Source organism: Triturus cristatus, chromosome 2_2 (genome assembly GCF_964204655.1).
Source record: "Triturus cristatus chromosome 2_2, aTriCri1.1, whole genome shotgun sequence".
NCBI lineage: Eukaryota > Metazoa > Chordata > Amphibia > Caudata > Salamandridae > Triturus > Triturus cristatus.
Genome location: NC_140582.1, coordinates 1,067,636,165 through 1,067,656,476, shown reverse-complemented (window position 1 = coordinate 1,067,656,476; position 20,312 = coordinate 1,067,636,165).

The following is a 20,312-nucleotide window of genomic DNA, read 5'->3' as shown; positions in this document are numbered from 1 at the left end:
AGAAAAATTAAAATCAGCATTTATGCATCATGAAGAATGTTAGGCCTAAATTCTCAACTCAAAATATTAGCAAGAGTGCGCATTTAATATGCGTTTGCACATTTAACCACCAACGAACATGAATGATCAGCACATTATGTTCACATTATAAAAAAGCATACTGTAAATTCTTTGAATAATCATGTGTAAGTATGACTGAGAACTACATTTAAATGAAATATATGAAATGTTAATGCACACATTACACAAATCTAACTTGTTTTAACATAAATTAGATTTCATAACGTGAAGATGGTTTTTGTTTCTACTTAAATGTAAAATAGTAAATGTCAATTAATGTATTAAGGCACACATCACATAAGTCAAATTCACTTTATAGAGAGTACATATCTGCTAAGTATGGATGGTTTATTAAAGTCTCATGAAATACAGGTAAACACACAGTTTGAATAACTTCACCAGTCCTATAACAATTAAAGGCACTCCAGTAACAATGTCAAATACAACACCCACCACACTATTGCCAGACTACACAAGAAACAGATGCCACCTGCACATTCATGTCATGTATCTGTTTTGAGAATTAACACACTGGGGGTATTATTTAAAAATGTCAGGTTATTTACGAGCGCTCTCTTAATATACCCACACGCAATGAGGGTCTTCGGGATAAATTTGTGAGGTTAGAAAAACTGAAAAAAGCCGAAAACTCTAAATGGTGGGACGGCGCTAAGTTAAAGCAGTACATACGTCTCAATAGGGTCCCCAGGGGTCTAAGATCGCAAATCTTTCCAACATACGATGACCTGGAGGAGGACCTCCTAAAGAAATGGGAAGATACCTTAACTGACAAATCCCAAACACTAATGACAATTCTAATTGATAATACGGACAGGAAATTGATTAAACTTCAAAAAGATATTGAAGTACTGGAACAAGAGATACTAGCCCTAGACCTCAAAGAAGCTACCGAAAAGAATGATGTGATACTTAATGATATTCTAATGAAACATCAAAATGAAATTAAAGAAAGAAAAGCGAGAAAGTTAAAACGGGATGAAATAGATTACAGAGAAGGGCGAGTATATACTTATGCGAGAAAGTATGATTATCTTTTTCAGACGGGGAAAGAATCAGAGAAAAATCAAAGACAAGAGACTAGTTCAATCTCTTCCAGTACCTCATCATTGAATGCACCAATCACTAGTGACAGCGAATTAGAGAATGTAGGAACATCTTCCTCTTCTTCTTTTTTACGAGAGGTACTGAGAATCAGAAAAGGGAACAAACTTCCATCTATCCGCGATCCCACAAACGCAAAACCCGTAGAGGTCAAAGGGCAGGGAGACAAAGAGGATTACCGTACCAAATTGAGGTCAGGACAGAACAAGAAGTAAAAGTAGGGTCTACAGATGTTATTGGGGTTATGAACCTTTCTTCTACACCTTTAAATGATGAAATGGTTAATTTGCTAAAAAAAGGTTTAAGTTTCAACCCAACTAACGAGGGTGATGTATGTAATACCAAGGTGGATCTATACTAATTTACTAGAAATTTAAAATTGAAATTTTTTTTTGAAATGAACCCTGTACCTAATAAAGTTTCTATGCATATTCCTACTGATTCTGTGAATATTAGTTACAGTATTCAAGACGCGTTAAATACACAGCTACTTTTATCTCTAGCGGACACAGAGGAAACGCCCCAACGAATTGAATCATTATTACAAGAGCTTGATATTCAAACAGATTACTCATTGACCAGTGGGCTCCGACCAAAATCTAAGTGGACACCTACACTAACCAGTGGCAATTCAATCGATACGTTTCACAAATTAGTACTGGCTGACCTCAACAGATTCGAAGATAGAAGAGATCAAAAGGAATTGAGATACTCAGATAATTTGTCTAAAGGGGAACGGGTGGCCCTAAAAGAACTCGCAAGTAACAAGGATGTTATAATTAGAGAAGCGGACAAAGGAGGCAACGTAGTAGTGATGAATAAGCAGGATTATAATGCAGAAATATTAACACAACTTAATGATACTACATGCTATGAACTGATACACCAGAATCCAATAAGTCCATTAACGCAACTAGTTAACAAGAAACTTACTGATTGGTATAATGACAGTCTGCTTACCTTGGAAGAAATGACATATCTAAAAGTGTTTAGACCTAACTACCCATGCATTTACACACTTCCTAAGGTACACAAACACCTCACCTTCCCTCCGGGTAGACCAATAGTAGCAGGAATTGGGGGTCCCACGGAGAGACTAGCGGAATACGTTGATCTTTTTCTGTCACCATTAGTCAAAAATCTACCATCATACGTCAGGGACACGAAACACATATTAAACATCCTGTCAGATCTAAGATGGGAGGAGGGTATGATCTTGGTCACGATGGATGTGGTGTTCTTGTACACTAGTATTGAACTGGATTTGGGCATTAAAGCCATAGAAACCATTTTGTTTAGAAGAGCTGCTTCTCAATGGAAGCACACAGAGATGCTGATTGACATGATGCGCATTATTCTCAACAACACTGTATTTTTATTTAATTCTCAATGGTTTAGACAGAAGAAGGGAGTTGCGATGGGATCCAAATTTTCTCCCAGTTTCGCCAATTTGTTCATGGGTAAATTGGAAGAGGATTGGATATGGGGACCAGGAGGAGGCAGATTTCATGACTCTATTCTTTACTGGGGGCGCTATATTGATGATTGTCTAATGATATGGACGGGCACCCCAGATAGTCTGACGGAATTCTGCTCATACCTCAATTCGAATACCTCATGTATGCAGTTCACGCAAGAGTCAAGCAACACGAGTATCACATTTTTGGACATTGAAATCTTTATTAAAGATAACAAATTACATACCAAACTATACAGGAAAGATACTGCATGTAACGCGATTCTACACGTAAACAGTGCACATCCACCGCACCAAATCAATGCTATCCCCCTAGGCGAATACACCAGGGCCAGACGTAACTGCAGTGTAGACACAGATTTTCAATTTTGTCTACGTGATATGGAAACTAGATTCACTCAAAGAGGCTATAGCAAATCTATAATCCAGAGAGCAGGGAACAAAATCAGAAACACAGACAGAATCAAAACTATTGTTGACAAGGAGAAGAAACCCACGGACACATCGGTCAGGCTGATTACAAACTATGATGTTTACAGTAGGGCCCTGTCTAAGAGCTTACATAAACACTGGCATATTCTCACTAATGACTCCTCTCTATCGAAATTCATTAGTAATAAACCGCAGATTACTTACCGTAGGGGTAAAACATTACGTACACGCCTCAGTCCCAGTTACACACACAACGCAACTTCAGACACATGGCTAAATGTACGGTCTAATGGCTTTTTCAAATGCGGTTCTTGTGGAATATGTAGATGGGCTGACGACAAAAAAAAGACATTTCACGGCCCAAACAGAAAATATGATATCAGGGTGAATATCAATTGCAATACTAAATTTGTAGTCTATGTACTAGAATGCACTTGTGGAGGCAAATATGTAGGTAGTACTATAAGAAGCCTGAAGGAAAGGATTGGAGAACATGTTCGAGCCTTAAAACAGAAAGACTCAAGATACCCCATGGCATTACACATTTGGGAGTGTCCTACACAAGGCCAAAGCAAGAGGTTCAAATTCTATGGTATAGACTTCTGCAAACAGAACCCCAGAGGAGGTAATAGAGAGCTTAATCTGAGGAGACTTGAAGCTTTTTGGATCATGCGCTTACGTACCCATGACCTAGGTTTCAATAGTGACAATGAGATGCACTATTTCCTAGGGGACTAATTTCTGTTTCTACTTTGGAGTCATGTATGATTTTGAACTTGCATGTTTTTTTCTATATTGTTTTACTACTCCAACAATATGTACAAACTGTAATGTTTGTAATTGAATCATACACCTTTTTAGACACTTAAAAAACATTGTGTGTTTACATCTACATATCATTATATTTGCATTGAAAGAATCAGTGACACCCTAATCATTAAGTGATGAAGTACTCAGAACGGTGAAATGTTGACATTTTAGAGTAATGTAGACTTTTGTATGTATATTCTCTCTCTACTAATTCCTGTGTTCGTTTGGCTTGCATATCTTCTCCATTTTTGTACTTTGCTTGTCTGAACATCATTGCTATCCTGTCGATTTACAAACATACATGATTTTTCCACACACTTCTGCTCACGCTGCAAATTCAATTGTAATGCGTTGCCTTAATTGTGCCGTTTTTTCTATTTCAAGCAATGGACTTGGTTCTATTACTCTGTATGCTTTATTTACTGAATCAATGTTCTTCCTTCTTTTCCTGTTATGTATTTTTCTTTTAGGATTGTTGTAAAATTTTTGAAACTTTATTTACTCTCGAGTTGATGTTTCTTGACAAACATCGAGATATACTACACTACACCTCACGCATGCGCACCATTAACAAGTTCGAACGTACTCGTTCTAGTGTTCTCACTAGCTTCCCAATTATAACTACTTCCGGGTATGCGCACGAAGCACACTCGTAATCACACGCGGAGAGCACCGGGCGGTAACGGATGGATGTACTCGTCTTCTGGTAGGAGATAGTCAATAGCTTTTACACTTTCATATTTTACTGGCCCATTGTAAAATTTGAAGCGAGCGAGTTTACCGATTTCGTATATAATTTTTACAGGGCCTGAGTGTTTGGAATCGGTATCTTGAACTAACGGACTGCTTTGGATTTTACTGCGATCACATACTTATAGCGTTGAATCACATTGGTTCCGTCATAGTCATAGGACCTACTGGGTCGGAATTATCACCAGGTTTAAGGTAAGCCTGGAGTTTGAGTATATACTCCATTGCATGTATTTATACTCTTATGGCATAGGACACTTAATTTTCAATGTTGTCGGTTATCATACAGTCAGAAACGCAATTTGATGGTCTGTTGGTTATCCTATTTATTTATAGGTCCGATATATTCGCCATACTAAGAGAAGGTAGGGGTTTTCGTTAAACCGCTCGCACGTTTACTCCTTCTTTTTCCGTGGGGCTTACAGCAGCTCTTAACCCACTTACCTCGTTATCTCCGTTTAGGCAATTAAAATCATGGTGCCCCAACACACAAGTTTTTCACGTGATTTTTTGTATAATATATATGGTACATATATTCACATTGCACTTGCTTTGAAGGGGACAGTATTGAAACTTCACGCATGCTTGACGACGAATGCTTTTCTCTGTTTTTGTCAAGATTCTTCAAAATCATTTCATAATTGCACTTCTACTTAATCATGGGTTAACTTACCCTACACTCCTAAGTACCTTTTTTGGACTTATGTGCACTTTGATTGGCGTTCCTTCCCACTTTTCAGTTTGGATTTGAAAACTGTATTGTTTTGAGATATAACAGATGGGTACTTTTCTGTGATACGTACTCCATATATGTTTTTTTACCAGCCCTGAAGAAGTCGGGGGTGTGTGTGCCCCATGACGAAACACGTGTTGGCTGGCTGGAATATTCTGAAACTCATCATAAAAACGAAAAACTGAATTTACCTGGTCTTCCTGTGGTCCCTCATTACCCAACTGTTTTGTTGTATGGTTATGTTTGGATACAAATGCTAATATGCCTCATACACTGAAAATTTAACGTGTGCACAGTCTTGCATTATGTATCTGTTTTGAAGTTGAGACATATTTGAGACGTGTAAAAGATGGGGAAATGTGCGCTGCACCAATGTGGAGAGGAGACAAAGGGTTCAGACTGAAAGATAACAAGGTAGGACGGAAAGACTGAAGGGGAAGGGAGGAGTGCGATTGAGTTGTGGGGAACAAGAGAGGCAGAAGGGAGGAAGCAGAGTGAGGAGGAATTTTGGATTGGGAGTAACAGGAGGACAAGAGGAAAGAAAGGCTTTGTGTCTGAGATGCAGCAGTGGCGGACATGCTTGCAGGGTGCTGTGGGAACAGGTGGTGGGAGTCCGGGAGCAGCAGTTCTGTATGGGGCCATACAGACAGAGAGATGCTGCGCCTATCAGCAATAAAAAGCAACTGTAAGCAAGTTAAGGCTGCAGTCACCAGTAAAACATAGACAGCTGTAGTCAGGACCAATGAGCGACAATGGAACTTCAAGCCAGACGTGACGGTATACCGGAACATGTAGGCCATTGCCTGTAAGGCAAGGACAGTACAATTAAAGCAAACTGCTATGGGGTTAAGGTGGGCAGAGGCTGGGGTTGCTGCTCATGACTGGTGTCCATGTTCTGCGGAGCACCAGTGTTTTCTGTCATCTACAAAATGGCGGTACTGAGTCTGTGATCTGCAACGGTGTGCACCACGGAGAACCCCTAGTCGAAAATAAGACGTGCTGAACTCTTTGTAGTTCAGGCACAGACGATCCTGTCTTTTCAAACACACTCTGCATCTGCTGAATAAATTACTACAGGTGAAGCTGCAGCGGTCTCTTATCCTATAGCTCAAGCCGCTGGGGGATCTCATTGTGTTGCCATATTTTTCAAGTCACCTTTTTCCAGATGGGTGTAAATGACCATCAGCATTTTGATTCGCACATCTGCACTTCAAAGGCCATGTCTGCCATCTCCCCCACTACTCTGAATCATTTCTGATTACCTCCAATACGGTCTCTTCATTTCATAAACCGCCACTGATTGATTCACATGCATAATTACTCTTATATGCCATAAGGATCCTAGGTCATGCCTGACACCTTAATCCAGATCTGGATCTTTTGCTAACAGTGTGCATTCTGGAACTTGTAGTTCTTGATTTTTACGTTATTGCTGTCAGTCAGTAAATACTCTGGGCCAGATTTACAAGAAAGTGACGCATCTGCAGAGATGAGTCACTTTCCCTGCGCAACCCTGAGAAACCCTTGCGCCACCATGGATGCTCCATATTTACAATACGGCGCACCATGGCACAAGGATTGACAGATGTTTCAGAAATTCTGACGCATCTGACGGAGCAAAAGTCACGCATTGCTGGAGTCGTGTCGCAAGCACGACGCAACTCCATCAACGCATTTTGAGGCCGATTCCCACGACACTACGTCACTCCTTCAGGTGTAAGATTTTGACGCAGTGGCGTCCTAGAAGTGACGCAGTGAAATCTTGTAGATTTCACTGCGTCACTTTTACAAGGCTTTCCTGCGTGGGAACGCCCACCCTGCATGCATTATACCTGACGCAGTTGTAATGTGACGCTGGACTTTATAATGTGACACATCTCCCTAGATGCGTCACGTTGTAAATTGGCCGCATTATTTACGCAGCTGCTGAGTCACAAAAGTGACGTAACAGCGGCGCAAAAGTGTCGCAAGGGGCTTGTAAATCTACCCCTTAGGCTCATGGCTCTTTCTAGCTATGTTGAACGTGTTGACCACGTCCCGTCGTCATTACCCTCACTAACCCCTTAGTTTTACCCCGTACAGAATAGTTTCTTACTTTTTGTCTGCACTTAAACGACTACTCAAAAGGCATCTTCCCAGTCCTTGATGCACATACAGATCACTCCACCAACAATGAAGGCCTCACTTGCCACCCCAGGGGAAGCAGAGAGGCTGGGCAGATTCTCCATTACCACAAACGAGCACCTGAGGACACAGCACACACTAACATGTGCCAGATATCATTTACTTGGTGCAGAACATTTTGTAGGTTCTACCAGAAAAAAACATATCCTACTGTCTGGTTCCGAGCTGAATAATCACAGCCTTTGCTGCTTGTTGATTGGTTATTTATTTGAAACTAGTGGTTTCATCTGTTACTCTACCAAGACCTCTGTATTCACTGCGCCTCTACTCCTGCTGAAAACAGACCCTTTGATAGATGCCAAGGAGCACAGAAACCCTATGAAAGCAGATGCTAGCTCAGGTGGTGCTCTTCATCAAGGGGTCTCAAATGATATATATTTTTTTATAAATATCTTCTTTTTTTTTTTTGATACGCATGACAAACATACAATCATCACAACTATAACAGTCGCATAAGGAAAGGTACGAAAAGCATTGTTACATGAGCTTCAATGAATCCACGCAAAGTCCGGAGAACAGTGAAATGGCACAGTACATCTCCCAGCAGTACACCATCAGAGACAGTGTCCTTGTTTCATGTTCAAACAATCAATTATTGGCTCATTGGGATATGTTGCGGTCCATATTCACTTCTGTCAGGGGTTGCTGGATATCATCCGTTATGCCCAACCCATAGTAACTCATCCAACTACCCCAAACCTAATGAAATTTCTGTGGGCAGCCCCAGCTCCTATAAGTGACTCTCTCAGCAGCCATATAGAGGTCCATCCCCCTTCAGAGCTTCTGGTATGTAGGGGCCTTTGCTGCGCCCCAGTACCTGGCCCTCATCACACTTAACACCCACCAGGCCCAAGGCGCTAAAAAGTAGCTGAGGTCATGCAATATCAATATCCCTTGGAATTCCCAAAAGAACAAATGTGGGGTCTGCCGGGATGGACACCTCCAGTACAGCACTCAATTCCTCAACAGTTGCATTCCTGTACATCTGTATGGCGGGGCAGTCCCACAATGTATGAAGAAAGTCTCCCTTAGCAGTCCAACAACGAAGACAGTTCGGAGTTTCTGCCCGTCCCATCCTATGTAAGCTAACTCTATCAGAGTACGTCCTCTCTAGTATCTTGTATTGAATGAGGCACAAAGGGGCTTTAATCGTAACCTCTCCAGGGTGCATTAGGGCTGCCTGTCGTGTGGGTGTTGGTGATGCCATAAGTCAGTCAGTCTAGCAAATCGCACCAATGGGGTAGTGTTTGTCAATGCCCCATGAGTCTCGGAACAATCTAGAGATGTGTGCATTATATCATTGTAGTCACCCCCTATCTCGTGGAGAGATGAGGACATTTCTAGAAGAATATCTATCACTTTAGTCAGTGTAACCTCGCGCCTACCTCACAAACCCGTGACTCTCACATAATGTCCCAGAGGGTCTGACTATGTACGTGTCATTTCAAATTGGAGTATTTTATAATTAATATTGCTACACCCGAGACCCAGAGGTGTAGCCTGCAGTGTATTACCTCTCCCAAGGACTCTACACTGAGTACCTTGTAGGTGCGTCTCTTGGAGCATTACTATATCGGGATGTATATGTTTGATATATTGTGTAACCAGTCCCCATTCGATCTTATCTCCTAATCCTTTGACGTTCCATGTCAGTACAGTAAAAGCAGGGGTCACTACTGGGACTTCCGTGGCCATGGTCATAATTTACTAAGCATCTTGATAGCACGTGGCAAACTCATGAAGCCCTCAGGTTGTCTCAAATGCACCTGCCCTCTAGGAACCTGTGCAACCAATAACATAGAAAAAATAATTAACCTCCCGTCTCCCACCCGACCTCCTCCCCACCCCCCACGGCCTTCCCGTATCACCAAACCACTTCCGTTGTAGTATAGCTGTGTGCAAGTGGAGGAGGAGAGGTCTGTCGCCCACCCCCCAAAACTATTCAATACAAAGCACTCACACACTTACAACATGAAAAGAAACAACAGGCAAAATCAGACCCCAAATAGGTCACAACACTAATTTAGCCCCATGTGGGGGTGTCAGGGTCATCAAGTGCATGCCTAGATCTCCCATGGCCGGTATAAAGATGCCAGTTCATGATTCTAATTGTTCTGGATCATGCGGGTTTACCTCTGTGTCGACTGCTGTCTTGTCCCTTCTTCTTGTTCCATAGCAGAGATTTCAGCAGCAAGGGGATGCATGCTCATGGCCTCTGAGGATAGTTCAGGTTCTCCTGAATCTGAGCAGAAGGCCTGTAGTCGGAGCACCCCTTTGGCCCTGTTTTTCGATTGATTCTGAGCTCCCTCTGAGTCCGCGGTGAGCCCCCTTCCCAGACTTCTCCTCCTCTGCGTGTAAGGGGGTCCTCTACCTCTGCGCTGCTGTCTACGACCACTTCCTCGTTTTCTTTACACATTATCTTTAGATCGAGTTCCCAGGTTCTGATGCGATCGTCACTCCAAGCATGGCTCTGGCTGTGTGCTTATATTATTGGCCGCTCCTCTATCCACGCCCACGCCTCTTCTGGTGATTGAAAGAAGTGGGACTTGCCTTGGTATATGACTTTCAACTTTGCGGGGAACAATAATATATATTGCAGTTGAAGGGCTCTTAATTTCACTTTTATGGAGTCATAAGTCTATTGCTGACTTTGAACCTCATGGCTATAGTCAGGGAATAAAATAATCTTGGAATTTTCGTATTTAACCTCACCTTTATGGCGCATCTCCCGCAGAATCATATCCCTGTTTAGGAATTTGAGAAGCCTTGCTATGATGGGCTTAGGAGATGCCTGGGTGGGGGGGGATTTAATACTCAATGCCCTTTGTGCCTATTCTATTATAAAGCAAGTAGAGAAGTGTTCAGGTGGAATAGTATCTTTCAGTCAATGTACCAAGAATGCCCGTACGTTAGTTCCTTGAATCCCCTCTGGAAAGCCCACAAAACGAAGGTTGTTTCTGTGTGCTCAGATTTATGGATTATCCAGACACCATAATACATATTTATTAGTGCTATGGATCTCTTCCACTCCCTTTTAGAGGTCCCACATCATATCTTCCACCTCTGAAATTCGAGTCTCTGCTTACTTTAATCTTTCTGAGACATTACGTAGGTCTTGGCACAGTATAATCACCTCCGAGCACACCTCTCCTATTTTGCCCGCTAAAGCCTCTCTTGATTATTGTATCGATAGCAGTAGTATGGCATTATTTGGTAGGGGCTGCGTGTCTTTTTCAGTGCCCACCGGGGGGGTCCATTCCATTTTACCCTGTCTAGGGTGTGTAGTCTCTTTATCCTTTATCAAGATATTGGTTGATCAACAGTAGCGTTAGCAGCAGGGAGGCAACTCAATGTCTTCTCTCAATGTTTCAAAGACTTGTGAAGAAGAAACGGGAAGGTCCGTGCAGAATGGCTGCTAGGGTCTGATGAGGGGAGCAGGCAGGGGAGGAAAAATGGAGGCACCGCCACATTGTTGTCCCGTTCGCTACGCCACCAACCTCCTCCTTCACCACCGTGCCTGCTGTCTCACTGTAGTGAAAGTACTGGATATTGCACCAGTTGAAGTCGTAGTAAGTGTTCGCTGTTTTCTCCACTATCTTGCATATAGCACCGACAGTACCATATCTCTTGCCAACCCAGAAGTGGGGCACCACCAAGGTAGGGAAGGCAGTATTGTACTGGGGGAAGCAGGGGTCTATCCCCATAATCAGCACTGCAGCAGTATGGTATAAGGACAAGGGTTTTCTCTATCAGGAGCAGTCCAGCCGGTACATTAGAGCTTCCAGCTTATTACCTTACCCAGTGCTGCTGGCCCAGCCACCCCCCAGATCCATGCACAGTCCTTGTGTTGCTCCTCAGATATGTATAGTCTTACAGGTAATGCAACTCAAGATAGAAATCCTGTCCCCGGCCAGTAGGCTCGAGCCACTGTTTCCCAGCGCAGTCCTACGGAACGCACTATCTTCGATGTCCATGCGTCTTGGTCCAGGGCTCTGTCCGAGCTGCCCGGGGACTCGTCCACATATCCTTAGGGGGAGGCGGCCGGGATGCCACCCGCAGCGTCTATATAGATGGGCGCAGGCAGCTTCTCAGCAATTGCTGCTTTAGGGCCAAAACCACTGACCTCACGACCAGGCCTGGATCTAGGCGCCCGCCACCTCCGCGGATGTATTTCTCAGTGCTGCTCCTCATAGTTGGGGGCTTTCTACCCCCTATGCCTTCCTCATCTCAGCCACATGGCCTCAGCGTCTCTCTTAGAACATAACCGCTTGTGCCCGCCTCATAGCCACTCAAGCCACTACAGAGGTGACCACGGTGTTCAGCCGCCGCTAGGCCCAGATATCCCTCTCTGGCCCACTCTGGAGCTTCGACCCCACCCCTCCATCCCGACAGCCTCAGCCTGTCACCCTCTTAGCTCCCGAAAAAGGTTGAGGCCCTTACTGCAGGGGAGGGGGCACCAGTCCTGCGTCTTGGGGTCGGGCACTCCTCAGGGAGTCACCCCACCCGTGACAGCTCCACTTCACCACGGAGGCGACTGTTCTGCTCAACTGCTGCCCGGTCCAGATGTCTCACTCCGGCTCGTCCCTGATCTTCAACCACACCTCACTGTTCCGGCCACAGCTCGAATCCTCAGCTGCGCAACCCCTTTCACCCGCGAGGTTTCCAAGAGAACCTGAGGGACTTATCGCAGAGGGGTGCCAGGCTCTCGTCTCGGGCATTCCTCGGGGGTCGCTTCACTGTTCTGCAACTATCAGATGGGCACCAGTGTCTCCAGGGCAGGTAAGCTCGGAGAGATGCTCAATCAGTGTGGGCCGTAAGTTTGTGTGTCTCCGGTAGGCCCGGGGCTCCCACTTTTCCTCTCCATGGACTGTCGGGCCAAAAATCACCGGGTAGGTGCTAGGAAGGATTACACCAATGTGTAAGTAATCCAGAATGTGGCACATGTTCTTTAGAATGGAAGGATTCATGTCGGATTAGGCATCTCCGGCCGGAGCTCTCCTAGAATATGACTTACTTGGCCATGTTGTTGGCTATGCCCTGTCTCAAATGACAATTGTTATATGAGATTCAAAGGAGGTGGCAAGTCACAGCTTGCAAAATTATAACAATAATAAAAGTTATTTAAGTGAGGAATGATAACAGCATTAAAATATGTGGGGGAAGTGAGGCTCAGCAGATGTTTTCTTTCATTCCGAAAAAGTCAGCCACATCCCACATGTAGGGGACCATACCGAGACCTATCCAATTTACCCACCCAAGGATTCCATTTCCCCACCTCCCTCTTCAAGGTTGGAAGTTCACAATTTACAATATGTACATTATGACATTTTTAGGAGTAACTAATACATTGTATCTCCTAACAATAGATCTTAAAGGAGTCATGGTTGACCACCCCTTAGGCACCCATGGCATTAACTATTCCAACTGACTCGGGGGCCGTGATCCCCCTACAACCAGTTGCACATCACAAGGCTAACTCACCTGCCGCTTCAAGATAAAAGGAGTGTGGGCCAGCATGAAACACAACCATGCTAGAGCCAACCAAAAGAAGGGATCCCCCTAGCACCCAATGAGGAATGGGCCTGGGCAACCGGGCCATACCTTGGTCCCCTGGCGCAGTCACCATCCCCCGGTATCCCCAAAGCAATGCAATGGAGTACCATCAAAGGCTATGGACAATCGCTGTAGCAGCCATCCCAAGCCCTTATCTACACCCCATGGCACCCCCAGCCCCGGTTTAAGCTTCCAATTCCCTCTTGAATTCTCCTGCACTTCTAGTGCTGATGCCAAGGTTGTCCACCTGCTTTGTGTCCAAACATGACTCCTTCCCTGGAAGAACACCCCCCTGAAAGAGACTATCTACAAGGATATCTACAAGGATGGCCGGGTGGTAAAAAGTAAAATTCTTCCTGGTTCCCAAAGAAAGGAAGGTCCAGTATGCAGGCGCGTCTGTGGTTGTCAGGGGCAGCCACACGAAAACCAGGTAAAGGTTTGTAGGGCTCAGATCCCCCTTTTAAACCAGCCCCCCTCCCCCCCAGCAGCCCCTGCCACCTGCCCAGGTGCCCCCATTACTCCACTGCCAGCCAATCGCTGGCATTGTGGGATGCCTGTGAAGTTTTGAAATACGGCACCCACAGTTGCCCGCTACCTGGAACCAGTCCGATCTGGCCCACACCTGTCTTGGGAGCCCCCCATCAGCTGGCGTTGCCCCTGGTCCACAGGTGGGGGAGCCGTACCGAGACCTATCCAAATTACCCACCCAAGAATTCCCATTTCTCCCCCATTAGGTTGGAAGTTCCCCCTAGGGAGACAGAGACAAGCTGGCGACATTCCTGCGTTAGAGAATATAACAATTCTCAGGCCATATTTATTATAAATTCATAAAGACAACATTTCACAGTATTCTTGCATCCTATTCACAATATGTACATCAAATCATTTTTAGGGGTAACTAATACATGGTATCTCCTAACAATAGATCTTGAAAGAGTCATGGTTGACCACCCCCCAAGCACCCATGGCATCAACTATTCCGATTGACTCAGGCTGTGATCCCCCTACAACCAGTTGCACATCAACAAGGCAAACTCACCTGCCCCCTCAAGACAGAGGGAGCGTGGGCTAACATGAAATCTGGACCCCAAGCACAACCATGCCAGAGCCAACCCAAGGAAGTGATTCCCTTTGGCACTCAGTGAGGGATGGGCCTGGGCAACCTGGCCATAACTTGATCCCCAGGCACACCATCCCGACATCCCCAGGGTCATGTAATGGAGTACCGTGGAAGGCTATAGACAAACGCTGTAGCCGGTGTCCTGAGCCCTTCTGTACACCCCATGGCCAGGGCCGGACTGGCCATAGTGGGCACCAGGCATTTTACCGGTGGGCCGAAAGGGTGGGGGGACAGCTTTGTACCAGTGGGGGCCATTTGTGTTACTGGCGACCGGTTTTGCAGCAGTACTGCAATATCAGCCCCCTCTAACAAAAGCAGCAGCAGTGTTTCCCACCAGCACCCCCCACACTCGGTCCCCCTTAACTGCCATGGCTGATATGTGTTCTCAGTCTGCCACTGCCCATGGCAAGCCCCACCCCGGTTAGAGCTAAAGGCTTCCAGTTCCATCTTGAATTTGCCTGCACTTCTATTCCTGATGCCAGGGTTGTCTACCTGCTTTGTGTCCAAACATTACTCTTCCTCTGCCACAGGCCTGGGCAGTTCCTCGACCGGCCAGGCCTCCCCCCAAGATTTGACATACTAAGTGTTGAGAGAAACTCTGCATCGCAAATGCTGCAGAAGTCTCAACAAACCGTCCATGGCCGTGGTCCAACAGGTGGACCCTATACCTGTGGAACATTGCCTTCCCACGGAGGCACCCATGAAGAATAGTCTTTAACAATGCTGTATTGAGTAGCTGCTTCATTCGGCTATTTAGGTGCCTGGCTGCCTCATTAATACTCTTAGCTGACCGTCCTGACCTCCATACCTACCTAGGTATGATGTGAGACCATACGATGATAGCTTCTGGGCACCTTTTTGCCAGACAAGAAATTTCCACCATCAAGTTCTCGAACAGGGCTTTTCTGCCCATTGTTGCCAAGTCATTACTTCCCGTGTGTAGAATGATGAACGCAGGTGGCGGCAGGCATCACAAAACCTCCTCCACGAGCTGACGAAAACCATTAATGCGCAGACTACCTTTACTGGTCCAAAGAAATCAAAGACCTGCTTCCACCTCCTGTCTGCAATACTGGTTGAAGAACGGCTTCACCTGTCACACAAAGGAATGACCAAGGACCCAAACACTGGCTGGAGCTATGTGCTCTATGGAAAACTGAGAGGAGATGTAAAAAAGTCCCATTATTTAAGTCATCACGAGTTCTCCAAAAGCCTCTGTCATATGGAGATGCAGTGCTTATGGCAATCTCACTTCCACCTCCCAATCCTTTTGACTGTTTCGACGTTGGACCCTGCCCCCACTACTGATGTTGCTGCACCTATCCTGGAGGAGTGGGAACTAAACTTTCCTTGAATGCCAGCCGCCAGCAAAGCCTTGCGCAATACCTGAGAGAACTGGTATCTCGTGAGAGGTACCCTTGATGCTTGGACCAATAGGGAGGTGGATGCTACGAAGAGACAAATTTGTAAGTACCTGCGAACTGCAGCCACTGAATACCCACGGAAGTCGCCTGCTCTCCCCAAGAGTAACCGTTCCCCTCTACCCAACTGGTCCACCTTTGAACGTGGTATGGTAATTACCACGTCATCTCCTTTCCAGTACACCTGATTGATCAAAATCCCCTAATGGTTGTCCTGTTTAGATCTTGCCGTAAGCTTAGAGACCAGAAAAGCCCTGTAAAAAGCGAGCGCAAAGGCTGCTGCAAACAGGATCGCCTCATACTCAAAAGTACATATTCCGACCTGAGTCCCTAGGATTCTTTCTAGCTTATCCACATCAATGGGACACCTCTGATCAGGGTTTGTTCCCTCCAACCTTTCCCACCCCTTGAGTCCATGCCTAATAAGGAAGGATCGGGAATGATCTATGTCCCCCCTAACTTTGTGAAAAAGGCCATGGCCAAGATGTGAAGCCTAACACTTGCTACTGATCGACCTTGCAATCATAAATGCTCTAGAAACCCAACCAACTATACAAAGATAAAGGCTGCATTAGGTGTTGTCAGAGGTGTATGCTATGTAACTATGAAACACCCTTTCGTATGCCCTTCTCATTTTTGGTGCAAGGCTGGCTGCCACTAGATTTGCAAAAGTTGAGCTCCAAGGGTCCACAGTTGTCTTGAAAAATATGTGGGTTCCAACTCAGCCCCTGAGTGGAAACACCAACACTCCTGTAGTATGAAGCAAGACAAGGCATCAGCTGCGTTATTAAAAATAGCTGGTACATGTTTCGCTTTAAACAGAATGTTGTTTCTTAAACAGATTAATACCAATTCCTTTAACAACATCAGTACTCTTTTGCATTTGGCATGCAGGAAATAAGTACATTCAACCACTGCCATGTTGTCGAAAACAGAAAATAACGGATTGATTGAGAAATTGGCATACCCGTGTGTGTAATGCCACTACTATGGGAATTAGCTCCAAAAAGCTGATGTTTTGGCCAGCCCTAAAGACCTCCAAGGCTGAGGGCAGGCTTATGCACACCACTTGGTGCCAGAAAAAGGCCCCAAAACCAATTCTGCCCTCCGAATCGGTAAATAAACCCAATTCTTGATTGGACCGTAAAGGTGCTGGTCATACCATTGCCCCATTGAAGTCCTTAAGAAAAGCCAGCCAAATCCATAAAATTGTGTTTCACATCAGTGGACAGGCATGTTCTATGGTGCTTTTCTTTTAAACCGGATATGGCTTGGGCTATAGAGTGGGAGAAAGGGCGACTATTGGGATTATCCGTAAAGCAAAATTGAGTTGCATATTGTCGGGAGGTAGCCTACACTCTCCTTTCACTGAATCAATTTCTATCCCAAGAAAAACCAAGGATGTAGCTAGCCCTGTTGCCTTCTCATGAGCTAAGGTTATCTCAAACTCAGCCATAGGGACTTAAATGTAGCCAATGACCTAGCACACCTGTCAGAGCCGCCCAGTCCCAGGAACAAGAAATCATCTAAGTAGTGACTCACAGATCCAGATGCTTGTGTAAAAACCCATTCCAAAAAAGTACTGAACTGTTCAAAATATGCACAGGAAACTGAACACCCCAGGGGCATACATCTGTCATAACAGAACTTTTCCTGGAACTGGAAACCCAATAAGTGGTAGTTGTCAGGATGAACTGGTAACAGCCGGAAGGCTGACTCTATATCTGCCTTTGCCATGAGGGCCCCTGGACCCGGCTGCCTTAATAATGACAGGGCACCATCAAGGGATGCATACTTCACAGAGCAGAGCACTGGGTCAATTGCATCATTTACCGATGCTCCAAGAGGGGCTAAGAGGTTGTGTATTAATCTAAATTCACCAGGGTCATTTTTAAGTACAAGCCCTAAGGCGGAGCGGACAAAACCATCAAGTGAGGGTCTGTCAATTGGTCCTGTTCAAGCCCGGTTCTTTAGAGATTTTCCGTTCAGCCACCCCTTGTGCATTACTCAAGGAGTGCTTGTTTTTACAGAACTCTGGCCCCTATACACCTTGCACTGGGATTCTGAAGCTGTAGCAGAAACCCTCATACAACTGTCGTGTAACTTCATGACGTGGATACAAATTTAGCCAAGGACTCAAGACCAAGAGAGGCACAGGCGATGGGTCACCCAGAACCAAGGAAGGATCACCCTAATTTCTGCCCTCCCTTTTCCCTTCATTTCTTGAAGCATTAGAACTCTGGGTCCCCTGCTGTCCGGCAAAAGGAGCAATTGGGCTTGAATTTGCAAGACCCCTGAGGTCTGGTACATGCCTTTTTGTTGCATGCCCAACATGCCCCTTTGCGATCCTCGCCTCCCGCCGAAGCCTGAAAGTGCAACTGGTCATTGGCCTGGTTTTTCAGCATCATACAACGCAACCAAGCATTCACATTAGTCTGATCCCAACTCATGGAAGAGTTTGTGGATTTCTTTAACCTGAAGACCTTATCATAATCCTTCCAACGGGACCCTCCAAATTCCTAGTATGCGCCCACTTTCTTGTTCATATAATACGCAGTCTGTGGTCCCAAATCTGGAAATTTCTCAAGCAGGACCAACTGATAAATGGTAAAACCTTTGATCCAATTCATTATAGTTTCCTCAACCTTAGGTTTCTTCCATTTATGAGTACAGTCTTTATTTCCTTTACTGTCCTCCTCTGCTGGCTTCACAATGGTATGCTTGAAAATATTGACATATGCCCCCTTTTTCATCTTCGCCCTTATCCGCTCAGACACTTGGAGGCCTAACTGATCACTGAAGATAGCACATGATCATGTGTGCTACCAGATTGGATTGCACCCTCACCTTTGGTCTCCGTTGCCAGTACACTCATAGCAGACTCTCCTACTGATGGACTAGTGAGGGGGCAGCAGTGGTGGTTTCAGGTGAAGCCACTGCCGTAGATTTAGGTGTCTCCCTGGTTTCTGCTGCTTTTCCCCGCTGCTTGGATATTGTTCCTCCCGCCAAGCTCCTTGCTGTGGCCAATGCTGTACCTTCCCCTGGTTGATATGCCTGGTTAGCATTCCCCAATCTCGTTAGCCATGGCAACACTTTGGCTACACTGTTAACTAGGCCTTCGCTAGCACCCTGCTCACTTACCGGCACTGTCTCTTCCAGGCCTGGGCCCGGTACCACCTCAATCATGGTGATGTCCGTTCACGTGTATGCCTTTCCGTGACTGGGAACTGTTTACTCCCATGAGAGTGCCCCCCCTGCGGTGGGTTTCTTTCCCCAACATTGGGTGTAACTCTCCTAGCCCGTTTTGGGACTGGAGGGAATGCTGATTTTGGTGCGACTCCTGCCCTCCCTGGGCGCTCTTCCCTAACAGTTGTTGCATTCCCAGGTGCTATTGTTGCATTATCATGTTGCTGGCTACCCTCTTTCTGTGTCAATGAGGCCAATGCCAGTTGCAAGAGGGCCAGTACCCGGTCCATGGCATCCAAGCGCCCCATAACCACCTCCATGTCAGATTTGCGTTTTACCTTTTTGGAGGACATGCTGACTACCAGTACCTTGCCTGCCCCTTGTAGCCCAGGCAAATGTAAGGCGCAGCTCAATAATACACAGGTTCACCAAACTTGGCTGTAAAATAATCAGGTAGAATAACAGCCTGTTCAAATTCAACAGGAAATGATCTGCAAACTTAAACCACCCTGATCTCCTGCTACCCAGACTTAGACATATAACAGGTCCGACTACTTCGGGCAATAATAGAGCCAACAGAGTTGGCTCCCAAAGGAAGGAAGGTCCAGAATGCAGGCACGTTGGTAGTCATCAGGGGCAGCTAGGCGAAAGCCAGGTAAAGGTGTATGGGGCTGAGATCCCCCTTTTAATCCACCCAGTTGCCCTTGCCACCTGCCCAGGTGCCCCCATCACTCCCCTGCCAGCCAATCGCTGAAAAATTGCGGGATGCTCACGTAAATTCGAAATACGGTGCCCACAGTTAGCTGCTGCCTAGAACAGGTCCCATCCGGCCCGCACCTGTCTTGGGGGCCCGCCATCTGCTGGTGTTTTCCCTGGTCCAGCATGTGACCAAAGTGTGACAGCAAAGACAAAGGGTGCTGGCAAGAGACACCTATTAGTGAAAAGACCAAGCCAACGACTGGACACTCCGTTGGAGTATGCGAGCAAAGAAAAGAGCTGCTTGGGACTCTTATAAGTATGATTGCAGACTGAGGGACTAGACATTCCAGTGCATGTAAATGTACAGCCTGAGACTAGAGACTTCAGCGAATGTGAGCTGAAAGAACACAGCTGGAGACCAGAACTTCCCGCTACTATGAGTGTAAAGACTAGAGACTCCAGCGAGGTTGAGTGGAAAGATAGATCCTGAGACGAGAGACTCCAATGAGTGTGTGATCAAAGACGCTGCTGGAGGCTAAGACTGCAGTGTGTGTGAGCAAAGAAGCCGATACTAGACATTCGATGAGTGTGAGCACAAAAGCAGAGCTGGAGACTTAAGATTCCATGATGGGTTGGTAATGGATATACCTGATTAATGGGTGATTCTTACTGCCGGTCAGCATAGTACAGCTATGAAATTGTACCAATGCACAGAGAAAAGTGTCTGCAGCAGGTTTGGTATTATACAAAACCGCCAGCTCCCTC